This window comes from Trifolium pratense, linkage group LG4 (assembly GCF_020283565.1).
Source record: "Trifolium pratense cultivar HEN17-A07 linkage group LG4, ARS_RC_1.1, whole genome shotgun sequence".
NCBI lineage: Eukaryota > Viridiplantae > Streptophyta > Magnoliopsida > Fabales > Fabaceae > Trifolium > Trifolium pratense.
The window spans coordinates 34544739-34559622 of record NC_060062.1 but is presented as its reverse complement, the minus strand read 5'-3'; the positions used below and the strand labels follow the sequence as shown (position 1 = coordinate 34559622).

General features: G+C 31.9%; 1 long non-coding RNA gene across 1 annotated transcript; it reads right to left on the bottom strand.

Moving 5' to 3' along the window:
- Positions 1-3845: 3845 nt before the first annotated feature.
- On the bottom strand, positions 3846-7151 carry LOC123923984. Its single transcript, XR_006814549.1, has 3 exons — positions 6064-7151; positions 5220-5267; positions 3846-4157 (listed from the first exon to the last, which is right to left on the bottom strand). It is a non-coding gene; the product is annotated as an uncharacterized LOC123923984 (long non-coding RNA).
- Positions 7152-14884: the final 7733 nt, after the last annotated feature.

Here is a 14884-nt window from a genome sequence, read left to right as displayed (position 1 = left end):
GAAGACCTTGTCAAGCAACTTGTTGCAAATAGCGCACAACATCAACAACGAACAGATGCTAGCATTCAGAACCTGACAACACAGATGGGACAAATGGCCAATGCAATAGGCCAACTGCAAGCTCAAGGCTCCGATAACCTTCCTGCACAATCAGTTTCGAACCCAAATGGGAATCCAAACGTGAGTGCAATTACTTTGAGGTCCTGAAGAGTGTCAGAACCAGCTCCAGCTCCAGCTCCAGAGAAGAAGAAGAAGAAGAAGAAGAAGAAGAAGAAGAAGAAGAAGAAGAAGAAGAAGAAGAAGAAGAAGAAGAAGAAGAAGAAGAAGAAGAAGAAGAAGAAGAAGAAAGAAGAAGAAGAAGAAGAAGAAGAAGAAGAAGAAGAAGAAGAAGAAGAAGAAGAAGAAGAAGAAGAAGAAGAAGAAGAAGAAGAAGAAGAAGAAGAAGAAGAAGAAGAAGAAGAAGAAGAAGAAGAAGAAGAAGAAGAAGAAGAAGAAGAAGAAGAAGAAGAAGAAGAAGAAGAAGAAGAAGAAGAAGAAGAAGAAGAAGAAGAAGAAGAAGAAGAAGAAGAAGAAGAAGAAGAAGAAGAAGAAGAAGGCCATTGCAACATCATCTACTTCTGAACCTGCTGAACCTTCTGTTACAGCTGAGACTGAAAAAGTGTACGTGCCACCAATCCCTTTTCCTCAAAGGGTGCAGAAAAATAAAAAGAACAGAGTTAAGGAAGACAAAGAGATTCTTGATATATTCAGCAAAGTAGCAGTCAACATTCCTCTTCTTGATGTAATTAAGCAGATTCCGAAATATGCAAAATTCTTGAAGGATTTGTGCACAAACAAGAGGAAAGTGAAAGGGAAATGAGAGAGTTAATTTGGGCCGAAATGTTTCAGCCCTTATTGAGTCTAATACTGCGCTCGAACCTGCGCCTGAAAGAGCTAATGTTTCAGCTCTCAATCAGGCCATGCCACAGAAATGCAAGGATCCGGGAACTTTTTCTATTCCATGTACCATTGGGGATAGAAAATTCAAAAATTGCATGTTAGATTTAGGAGTTTCTATTAATGTTATGCCTACTTCTATTTTTAACAATCTTGATCTTGGTCCTTTGCAGCATACAGGTCTTACTATTCAGCTGGCAAACAGGAGCAATGCTGGCCCTGTTGGAGTAGTGGAATATGTGCTTGTTCAAGTTAATGACTTGATTTTCCCTGCATATTTTTACATTCTTGACATGGCTGGAGAAATAGAATCAAGAAGATCACCAATCATCTTGGGCAGACCATTCATGAAAACTGCGAAGACAAAAATTGATGTTGATGATGGAACCATGTCCATGGAATTTGGTGACATTGTTGCGAAGTTTAATATTTTCGATGCTATGAAATATCCATTGGAAGAGCACTCTGTTTTTCAATTAGAATTTGCTTTCTGAAATTGTTGATGAATTTCATTCTGATTTGTGTTCAGCTGATGTTTACTCATGTGATGATTGTACTGATACTAACCTTTGTGTTGTTTGTGCTGAGATTAATTTGCAGGGTGATATTTTTCCCGCAGGAGAAGTTGTCGATGAAGCTGTCAATGAAGCTGTTTACGCAGTTGAAGCTCTTGACATCCCGGCTGTTCCAACAAAATGAAATATGCCTACTTAGAGGAAAATGAAAAGCTACCTGTGATTATTTCTTCTAACCTTGATTGTGAGCAGGAAGAAAAGCTTTTGCAGGTTTTGAAGCAGCATAAGAAGGCAATCGGATGGACCTTAGCTGACATACCGGGCATTAGCCCCACAATGTGCATGCATCGGATTCACCTTGAGGAGAGAGCTAAGATGGTGAGACAGCCCTAAAGGAGACTCAACCCTTTGATTCTTGATGTTGTGAAAAAGGAGGTAACTAAATTGTTACAAGCAGGTATCATTTATCCAATCTCTGACAGTAATTGGGTAAGTCCAGTACAAGTTGTGCCTAAGAAATCTGGACTCACTGTGGTGAAAAATGAAAAAAATGAACTTGTACCCACTAGAGTCCAGAACAGTTGGAGAGTTTGTATTGATTACAGGAGGTTGAACCAGGCAACTAGAAAGGATCACTTTCCCTTGCCATTCATTGATCAGATGCTTGAACGGTTTGCAGGTAAATCACATTATTGCTTTCTTGATGGTTTTTCAGGTTACTTTCAGATTCATATTGCACTTTAAGATCAAGAAAAGACCACTTTCACGTGCCCCTTCGGCACATTTGCTTACAGGAGGATGCCTTTTGGTCTTTGCAATGCACCTAGCACATTCCAACGATGCATGATTAGTATTTTCTCTGATTTTATTGAAAACTGCATGGAAGTGTTTATGGATGATTTCACTATTTATGGTGCTTCTTTTGATGCATGTTTGACTAGTTTGAACTTGGTTTTGTCAAGATGCATTGAAACTAACCTTGTCTTGAATTTCGAAAAATGTCACTTTATGGTTCAACAGGGAATTGTTTTGGGTCACATAATTTCAGAAAAAGGAATTTCAGTTGACCCTGCAAAAATTGATGTGATTTCTACACTACCTTACCCATCTTGCATTCGCGAGATTCGTTCTTTTCTTGGTCATGCAGGTTTTTACAGGCGTTTCATAAAGGATTTTAGCAAGATTGCCCTTCCGCTGTCAAACTTGCTTAAAAATGATGTGACTTTCAATTTTGATGATGCATGCAAAAAGGCGTTTGATTTCTTGAAAAAAGCACTGACTTCTGCTCCCATCATCCAGCCTCCTGACTCTAACATTCCTTTTGAAATTATGTGTGATGCATCTAACTATGCAGTGGGAGCAGTTCTTGCACAAAGGGTGGAAAAAGCCGCCCATATTATTTATTATGCTTCTAGGACTTTAGATACTGCACAAGCTAATTACACCACCACTGAAAATGAACTTTTAGCTATTGTTTTTGCACTTGATAAATTCATATCATATTTGCTAGGTTCCAAGGTTATTGTTTTTACTGACCATGCAGCTTTAAAGTATTTGTTAAGGAAGCCTGAAGCAAAACCGAGGCTGATTTGGTGGATGTTGTTGCTTCAAGAATTCAATGTGGAAATTAAGGATAAAAGTGGAGCCGAGAATTTAGTGGTTGACCACTTGAGCAGGATTGAACGTGATGGAGATACCTCCCCCATTCAGGATGAATTTCCTGATGAGCAGTTGTTACGTTTACATGGGGTAACGCCTTGGTTTGCTGATATTGTTAATTATCTTGTTGCTGGTGTTTTTCCTGCAGGTGCATCTCAGACACAAATTCATAAGCTAAAGAGTGATGCAAAACACTATGTGTGGGACGATCCGTATCTTTGGAAGTTTGGTAATGATCAGGTTATTCGGAGATGTGTCCCCGACTCTGAGATTGAATCCATTTTGCATCACTCTCATGTCTCTCAAGTGGGAGGACACTTCGGCCCTCAAAGGACCGCAAGGAAAGTACTAGACTCAGGTGTTTATTGGCCCACCATCTTTAAAGATGCTTATGAGACTTACCGCACTTGTAAGGAGTGCCAAATAGCAGGTACAGCTATCACTCGTAAGAGTGAAATGCCTCAGTGTAACACCCCCTTTTCAGGGACTGAAAAGAAGAGCGTCACAGTTCTCTACCCAAATTTAAATGCTTAAATACAAGCAAATAAAATTATGCTGGTTTATTTTTTTGTAAAGGAAAAGTAATAAGTGAGAAATGTTCTCGAATATAAGTACTATTATTTTTATTTAAGAAAGTTTTCAAAATTCTCTTTATATAAATTTAAAGTAAGCCCATAAATAATATGCATCACTTATATCAAACAATCATCTAGTAATTTTGCTCAAAGGATTTTTAAATCTAAAACATTTCCATTTCACATAAGTATCGTACAATTTTTCAATTTAAAATGATAAAAAGATAAATTCCTACAAAAGACTCTAACCCACAAATGATCATAAGCTGGTCAAACACTAAAGATACATGTCACCTAGAGAGTACTCCAATGACGTCATCAATACATGTCAAAGAGATCTTTCTCTTCGGACTTCAAAAAAATAAAACCAGACCACCAATCAGCACTAACGTTCTTTATTTTAATGTCTCTCACAATGCTATTTTTCTTTTCTCAATGAACTTCAACTTGAGGTCTTAGAATCCTGCACTAACTGTTGTAAGGGGTGAATCACTCGTACACAAGTTACCATCGTGATGATGTCACAAGGCTACAGATAATATTATACAAGTATATACATTTATTTAATAGTATATATACATACCTAAGTATCTAATCATGTATTTAGTTAAATAGAATCAAGTAGTCAAATAGTCACATATAGTCAAATAATCACAAAGTGAATTACACAAACATTATATCATCATCACTAAACAACAATTAGTCAGACAAGGAAAATCAAATATATCAATCGCCAAATATATCAATCATCAAATATATCAAAACATCGAAATTGAATCATTTAAAATGTATATAAAATCTAATCCTAATTCTTCAATCGAAGTTAGTCTTCTAATTTGGTTAGTATTATCTTTATTCAACCTACTCCATGGAGACCTCTAGTCTGAGCGTAAGGCCGTTTCAACTGCCATAACATGGTCGTTTGCAAATCAACATATATCAAATATGTCTCAACCATTCTGGCCCGAGCGCTACACCTTATTATAGATAGTCCTGCACAGTCAGGTTTCACCACGTCGGGTTATATGATTTCCTCCAGTCAGAGTGGCTATCTCTGACTATTGGTAGGAGTTCAAAACGCCGGTGATCCCCATTAGGTCTTGAGGCGACCCAGCCGAACCTATCCTCAGTCTTACATACATTATAGTACTGTAAGAAACACCCTGTTTTGCTCTTCACCTATCAAAGGTGATTAATTATTTAACTTTTCAACTTAAATTTTCTTTGTCAATATCAACTTGACATATTAATCCTCAAAACTCACCATACAACTTATGAGATCACCTCAAACTTTCACCATAAACACTCAATCACATGAACATTTTCAAATCATATATTGCAGAATATTTATTCACGCATATAATCAAACTAAAATCAATCACTCATCATTTAACATTTTGCATATACCTTAATGAATATAAATTACTATATAAAGTACACAACACCCCTAGTTATAACTAATAATATATATATATATATACAAGTAACACATTTCTTGTGCTCATCGAAACTTATTATTAGCGATTCCCCTTACCTCAGAGCTTTCCAAAATAACTTGAACGATCACCTTCTTCTATGATACCTATTCACTCATCAAAACAACTATCTCTTAACTAACTATCATTGTTACTAATGTATTAAAGGAAATTATTCAAAAACCGGCTGTAATATTAATTAAGAAAAATGCATCTCATTTTGTTTCTAATATACCTACGTGCATATTCTTGTTTATCAAGGGACCAAATACTTGATATTTTAACTCATCATGTTAATCCAAAGATTTCATTTTTAGAAGTATCCTCGTTACTATCCTGTTACATGGCTACACCTTACTTAGTTATCACTTAAAGAATCAATATGGTTAGTAAATATGAGTTAAATGTCAAAACTAAAACAAAGAAATGGACAACTAGTGACTCATATATTTGATCATGTAGTACCATGTTCTTAAATTTTGGAAGAAAGATGTTTAACTTTACACGAGCTAATTTGGTTAAGCTAAAAACTAGGAGAAATGAAAAAAACTAGTGACATAATCAACATTTGCATAAGTAACCTGACTGTTTTAGAAGTTTAAACACAAGGAACGAAAGAACATATACTTAAAAGCTATTGAAAATAATGTAGAGTAATTAAAGGTTTTAAAATGAATGAAAGAGACTTGGTTTTCTAATCACAATACTTGAATAAAAGTAAAACAATGAAACTTTCATCTTTTATTGTGTTACATGATCATGGTGAAAATTAGACAAAGGCTTTGTTACTACCTAACTAACTAAAACTAACTGACAATAAAAGAAAACATTGGTTTATCTACTAAACTTTAACGAGAAAAAAAAAAAGTATAAGAAGAATGAAAAGAAAGAAGAGATTCAAACCTTAATTGAATTTCCTAGCTTTGTGTGAGTTGTGAGAGTGATAATTGTGTGTAAAAAGTGAATGTTAAGACCCTATTTATAGATTTCTAATTCTACTGCTACATGGTAAATTCTCAGTCCACGTTTTCACTTTCAATTTGTGAAGAAAAATTAGCCACCTTGTATGCATAGGTGTAGTTCTTATCTTAAAATTAAATGCATGCTTATCTCTTAATCTTTCATTTTATTTTTCATTTAATTTTAATAACATAGATATTTTTCTGGTCTAAAAGATGTTTTTCTTTTCGTTTTCAGTGATATAAATTTATACTATCGAGTTACCCACTGTCCGAAATTCGGTAGAATTTTAATCCCAAATTTTTATCATAGCCTACTAAAATATTTCATGATTGATTTCTAAAATTATTTTTCTTAAATTCACAGTCTAGAGAAAATATTAATTAGCAGCATACACAAGATAAATATACTATCAAACACATAAAATAATTCGGAAATAAACTATTTATTTCCGACATATTTTTATAAACTATTTATTTTTAACGGTGTATACTTTTACACTCTCAGTTCTAAAATTTCAACCATAGTTTACATTAATTTAATAGATTAGATCTATAGGTTTTCTTTATCTAAAGTTTATTTTCAAGAAAATAATTATTTAAACATTCTCACGCTTTAGACATGTAACTAGGACTAACATGATATTGTATACTCATTGAATGTATTATTTTCACAAACTATTATAAAAATATAACTAAATGATCAAATTTATTTTATAAAAATACTAAAATTAATAATATAAGGAAAATACTAGTTTATAAAATTTGGGGTGTTACATTACTACCCCTCTTAAAAAAAAATTCGTCCTCGAAATTTGTAATGAAAGAAATTTATGACAACTATCTTATAGTTAGAGAAATTTAGTAACTTCGAATTATATAATTAAGAGCATATGTACATAATCTCCTTACCCAAAAATAATAATAATAAAGATAGATACTTCTCTAAGAATTCATTTGATAAATATAATAGACTTAACTTTTAATATATCATGTTCCTATGATTTTCTATAACCTTGCTAAAGCTACAATTTAGAACTTACAATTTTATTATATCAGCTCAAAACCTAAACATATTCAAAAAGATTTGATGTAACTAATTTTGTTTCAAGTAAAGCAATGCCTACCTAATGAACTAATCATTATTAATAATTGACTTCACTATTTCAACTATATTAATAATCTTTAATAATAATAATAATAATAATAATAATAATAATAATAATAATAATAATAATAATAATAATAATAATAATAATAATAATAATAATAATAATAATAATGATTCATTTAAGCACTAAAATTATATTGTCATTACCTTTCTTGACATTGAAAATTAGCAACTATAGTACTATTTACTATTCTTAGCATTAGATATAAGTCTTTCAAACATCATATAGTGTAATCAAAACTTAACCATCACTATTCTTAATACTACTTAAAAAAAATAAGTTCAACTTCCATAACTAATTTTTGAATTTACATTTATCTTCAAAAATATATGTATTTATATCTTAACTACATTTCTAAATCTTAGCAATTTTCTAATCTACAAATAAAGTTCCTAGTCCAATCACTATACTTTCAACTTTCTTATCTCTGTTATATAAAGCTAAAGTTTCAAACTTAGATGCTACACAAGTTCATTCTACACTTGCAAAATTAATCACAATTCTATGTATTGAAAATTTCTTATATCTAAATCAAAATTCATAATCCGATTAATATTTTTCAGTCTCCAACTTCTTCCTTTTTTTTTTCTTCCTAAACTCGGTATATAATCTAAGAATCGATAAATCCAAAAAAACTAATCTCCCTTCCACTAATAAAAAATCCAACTGAAGGTAGGACAATTTATGTATAGGCTTAGATGTTTTTCCTATATACCACCCAAACTCTTTCTATACCATTAAAATTATATCAAAAGATTATTCATGCTTATAACTATAATTCTATCCTAGTAGAAACTAAAGTTTCATCCAAAACTAAAATAAAGATTCTTCTTCTAAGAAGTTCATAGGATTAATATATACCTACTATATATTCTCCACTATTTCAAAGTGAACCACTCAACTTAAACCACAACACTATTTCGATATTAAAACCCCCACTTATATTGTTTTACTCTCCTCAAAACTTATTATTTACTATATCATTACTTGAAGCTCAAGTCTTCATACTTACTTACTTAGATATCTTCCCTTAACCATATTATCCAATAGAAATTCTTTTGTCAACTATAGTTCTTACAAGTAACCCTAAATCTACTCACTTTTTCTTTTCTAAAAAAAATAAAATCTACTCATACTTTTTCTTTTGAAAGATAATCTATTTATATTTGCAGCAAGTGTGTGCTATATTTTCCAACTAAAAGTATTCAATCATATTCTTAATAACTAAAATTAAACTTTCTAAAATAAACCACAATCAAATACCTCAAACTCATGGTAAAATATATTTTATTTTCACTTATCAAAATAATCATATTTCATCAATTCTAAAATTTACTCTAATAGTCTTGTATTGGTTCATTCTATAGAACTAGTTTGTTTCACATAACTTACTCCAAAGTAAAATTGACCATAGACACACTCTTCCAATTTTAACATAATTAACCTTAACTATGAGTCTTAATTTATTTTATTTTTAATTTTTAATTTTGAAACAACACAATTTTATTTATAATAATTCCTACATAACTACAATAAGTGTCTATAATAGGGAAAACACAACAAGAAACAAAAATTGTGCAAGTATAGCATGACAAACAAAACATAGCAAAACCAATACACCATACTAGAAACCAAAACAATCAATTTGTACTTACCTAACCACAAAAATGTAGCAACGCGGCAGTTAGCCTAATAACTAAAAAAAAACATAAGGAATCCTAAACCATAAAAAACAAAGACTAACAAAGCAAAATCTCATGTCCCTAAAATTTTACCTTAACAAACTATTACTTAAATTTCTTTAGGATTTACTATGATTTTTTTTTTCTTATTGTAATACCATTTCTAAAAATTGGCATCCGCGCTAAAGTCTACTAAATTTCATGCTCACATATTATTCAACTAGCCATAAGCTAACACAATGTTACATTTTCCTGAACTACATAATCACCTACATATATGACCATTGATTCTCTTAGTGAAGTAAAATTTCAATCCATAAGACTCTCAAACAAGCAAGACCTTACCATACACTAAGTATATCATAACATTATCATAATTATTAGTCATATAAAATTAATGTTTCCCTAAACATTCTAAGATATTTCTATGATTTTCTATTATTACTCATTCTCTATGAATTAGTTATGCATATAGAAAAATCATTAGATCCCATTATTATCTATTTATCTATACTAATCAACCAACTATATTTTAAAGTATCAATATCTTTCAATAAAGTTTCTTAATCTACACAAAAAGGAAAATTGACTAACCATCATGAGCTCTACTCATTCCCGACATATATCCATGTTGTCATCATCTGCACTAAAATGACTCACAAAATTTCCATTACGATTAGACCATCCTTATACCCCATATACAAACTTAGAATGAAAACACTTTTATCTTAACTAAAATTTATCCAACAAGTTCGAACAAAGATCACACCACAAAAGCAAACAAAGATCACATAACAAAAGCAAACATAGATGACACAACAAAAGCATCATGAACCTATTCCCCAAAGACTCCCGAAAGACTCGACCAGCTCTGATACCACTATTTGTAACACCCCCTTTTCAGGGACTGAAAAGAAGAGCGTCACAGTTCTCTACCCAAATTTAAATGCTTAAATACAAGCAAATAAAATTATGCTGGTTTATTTTTTTGTAAAGGAAAAGTAATAAGTGAGAAATGTTCTCGAATATAAGTACTATTATTTTTATTTAAGAAAGTTTTCAAAATTCTCTTTATATAAATTTAAAGTAAGCCCATAAATAATATGCATCACTTATATCAAACAATCATCTAGTAATTTTGCTCAAAGGATTTTTAAATCTAAAACATTTCCATTTCACATAAGTATCGTACAATTTTTCAATTTAAAATGATAAAAAGATAAATTCCTACAAAAGACTCTAACCCACAAATGATCATAAGCTGGTCAAACACTAAAGATACATGTCACCTAGAGAGTACTCCAATGACGTCATCAATACATGTCAAAGAGATCTTTCTCTTCGGACTTCAAAAAAATAAAACCAGACCACCAATCAGCACTAACGTTCTTTATTTTAATGTCTCTCATAATGCTATTTTTCTTTTCTCAATGAACTTCAACTTGAGGTCTTAGAATCCTGCACTAACTGTTGTAAGGGGTGAATCACTCGTACACAAGTTACCATCGTGATGATGTCACAAGGCTACAGATAATATTATACAAGTATATACATTTATTTAATAGTATATATATATACCTAAGTATCTAATCATGTATTTAGTTAAATAGAATCAAGTAGTCAAATAGTCACATATAGTCAAATAATCACAAAGTGAATTACACAAACATCATATCATCATCACTAATCAACAATTAGTCAGACAAGGAAAATCAAATATATCAATCGCCAAATATATCAATCATCAAATATATCAAAACATCGAAATTGAATCATTTAAAATGTATATAAAATCTAATCCTAATTCTTCAATCGAAGTTAGTCTTCTAATTTGGTTAGTATTATCTTTATTCAACCTACTCCATGGAGACCTCTAGTCTGAGCGTAAGGCCGTTTCAACTGCCATAACATGGTCGTTTGCAAATCAACATATATCAAATATGTCTCAACCATTCTGGCCCGAGCGCTACACCTTATTATAGATAGTCCTGCACAGTCAGGTTTCACCACGTCGGGTTATATGATTTCCTCCAGTCAGAGTGGCTATCTCTGACTATTGGTAGGAGTTCAAAACGCCGGTGATCCCCATTAGGTCTTGAGGCGACCCAGCCGAACCTATCCTCAGTCTTACATACATTATAGTACTGTAAGAAACACCCTGTTTTGCTCTTCACCTATCAAAGGTGATTAATTATTTAACTTTTCAACTTAAATTTTCTTTGTCAATATCAACTTGACATATTAATCCTCAAAACTCACCATACAACTTATGAGATCACCTCAAACTTTCACCATAAACACTCAATCACATGAACATTTTCAAATCATATATTGCAGAATATTTATTCACGCATATAATCAAACTAAAATCAATCACTCATCATTTAACATTTTGCATATACCTTAATGAATATAAATTACTATATAAAGTACACAACACCCCTAGTTATAACTAATAATATATATATATATACAAGTAACACATTTCTTGTGCTCATCGAAACTTATTATTAGCGATTCCCCTTACCTCAGAGCTTTCCAAAATAACTTAAACGATCACCTTCTTCTATGATACCTATTCACTCATCAAAACAACTATCTCTTAACTAACTATCATTGTTACTAATGTATTAAAGGAAATTATTCAAAAACCGGCTGTAATATTAATTAAGAAAAATGCATCTCATTTTGTTTCTAATATACCTACGTGCATATTCTTGTTTATCAAGGGACCAAATACTTGATATTTTAACTCATCATGTTAATCCAAAGATTTCATTTTTAGAAGTATCCTCGTTACTATCCTGTTACATGGCTACACCTTACTTAGTTATCACTTAAAGAATCAATATGGTTAGTAAATATGAGTTAAATGTCAAAACTAAAACAAAGAAATGGACAACTAGTGACTCATATATTTGATCATGTAGTACCATGTTCTTAAATTTTGGAAGAAAGATGTTTAACTTTACACGAGCTAATTTGGTTAAGCTAAAAACTAGGAGAAATGAAAAAAACTAGTGACATAATCAACATTTGCATAAGTAACCTGACTGTTTTAGAAGTTTAAACACAAGGAACGAAAGAACATATACTTAAAAGCTATTGAAAATAATGTAGAGTAATTAAAGGTTTTAAAATGAATGAAAGAGACTTGGTTTTCTAATCACAATACTTGAATAAAAGTAAAACAATGAAACTTTCATCTTTTATTGTGTTACATGATCATGGTGAAAATTAGACAAAGGCTTTGTTACTACCTAACTAACTAAAACTAACTGACAATAAAAGAAAACATTGGTTTATCTACTAAACTTTAACGAGAAAAAAAAAAAGTATAAGAAGAATGAAAAGAAAGAAGAGATTCAAACCTTAATTGAATTTCCTAGCTTTGTGTGAGTTGTGAGAGTGATAATTGTGTGTAAAAAGTGAATGTTAAGACCCTATTTATAGATTTCTAATTCTACTGCTACATGGTAAATTCTCAGTCCACGTTTTCACTTTCAATTTGTGAAGAAAAATTAGCCACCTTGTATGCATAGGTGTAGTTCTTATCTTAAAATTAAATGCATGCTTATCTCTTAATCTTTCATTTTATTTTTCATTTAATTTTAATAACATAGATATTTTTCTGGTCTAAAAGATGTTTTTCTTTTCGTTTTCAGTGATATAAATTTATACTATCGAGTTACCCACTGTCCGAAATTCGGTAGAATTTTAATCCCAAATTTTTATCATAGCCTACTAAAATATTTCATGATTGATTTCTAAAATTATTTTTCTTAAATTCACAGTCTAGAGAAAATATTAATTAGCAGCATACACAAGATAAATATACTATCAAACACATAAAATAATTCGGAAATAAACTATTTATTTCCGACATATTTTTATAAACTATTTATTTTTAACGGTGTATACTTTTACACTCTCAGTTCTAAAATTTCAACCATAGTTTACATTAATTTAATAGATTAGATCTATAGGTTTTCTTTATCTAAAGTTTATTTTCAAGAAAATAATTATTTAAACATTCTCACGCTTTAGACATGTAACTAGGACTAACATGATATTGTATACTCATTGAATGTATTATTTTCACAAACTATTATAAAAATATAACTAAATGATCAAATTTATTTTATAAAAATACTAAAATTAATAATATAAGGAAAATACTAGTTTATAAAATTTGGGGTGTTACACTCAGCAACCTATGCTCTTCTGTGAGGTATTTGATGTATGGGGATTGACTTTATGGGCCCCTTTCCCATGTCATTTGGATTTCTTTACATCTTACTTGCTGTTGATTATGTTTCAAAGTGGGTTGAGGCTATCCCTGTAACACCCTAACCCATACTACCCTTAAAAACGTAATTTTAAAAACTTTTTAACAAGTGTAAAGGCAGAGTGCCACGCGGTAATTAAAACACAAGCATACACACAGAGCGTCATGAAATTCAACATGAAAAACAACAGCGGATTCAATCACACCAAGCATGCATATATATACATATATATATACATAAGCCATATTCATCCCTAAGGATGTCACTTATACAAGAACTAGCATATCAAAAGGTAACACCGATATACGATGAAATCCAAGCGTAACCCCGACTCGATGTTACATTACCAGAGCATTTGCTATTTACAAACTCTAACCAAAAGCTAGTACTAAGAGGAGTAATCTATGCTAAGTCTCCTCACCAAAAGGTACTTCCACACCAAGCTAAAACAGCAGTCTAAACGTCGGCACAGTCCTCAGCCTGAATATCTGAACCCCCAAAGGTCCAGCAAATAACACAAAGCAGAGAGTTAGAAAACATAATCGCATATCATACGAGTATAAGAAAGGTCTTACACTTTCGAACTACATCATACATATTCTAACTCACGCCAAAACATCGCACTAAACGATTATCAATTAATAAAGTTCGACACAATTCAACCAAATAATGTCACATACCACTTATCAAATATATGCGCATTTACCCTAAGGTATCTAATGCCAATTAATTCACTGTCATGCCATCCCTAGACATAACTAAATGCATGTGGTACCAAGGTGTCTCACCAACGGTGGACCAAGAACAGTTTTATATCATGCTGGATATGTCGGAACTTACCGAACCATCTTATCTCCCTTGGATAAGCCAACACAGTTTTATATCCTGTTGGATAGCAACTCCGGACTCATGGATTCATCTAATCCGATCCTCGGCTTCATTATGGACACATAATCCATTTTCGTTATTGGAACCCAAGTTTCCAATGTTCACATACAATCATGAATGCATGTATGCATACACATATCAACCATATGATATTCTCTAGCTCGAAGCTACACTTTTATGAATGCGGGAACACAATCCTAACACATTCACTTAACATTACCAATTAATGCCAAAACATAACATTGCTCACTTTAAGCTACAACTTATTGCATACACGTTTATCAATCATATAACGATTAACAATAAGCATTAACAGTATCAACATGTATCAACAATCATGTAAGGATACTCTTAAACCATGTTACAAGTGCCTAAATACACTTACAAACATCAACAAAAATTGCTGTCACAGAGGCCTTCGCTAAGCGAAGCCTCAGCGAGACATGGCGAACCACGATCCAGGAAGTCACCTGCTCATGGCGAGCATTGGCGAGCTTCAACGAACTATTCGCTGAGCGAAGGCTTAGCGAGCCTACGCGAACCTCACCAGGAAGTCACCTGCTCATGGCGAGCATTGGCGAGCTTCAGCGAACATGTTCGCTACAGCGAACTACTGGTCGCTTAGCGAACTATACCAGAAAAATATCTGTTCTTGAGTTTCAATAAGGCGGTTTAACATTGAATCAACTCAAAAATTCATTCAAACAAGTTATAAATTCTTATAAACAGCTATT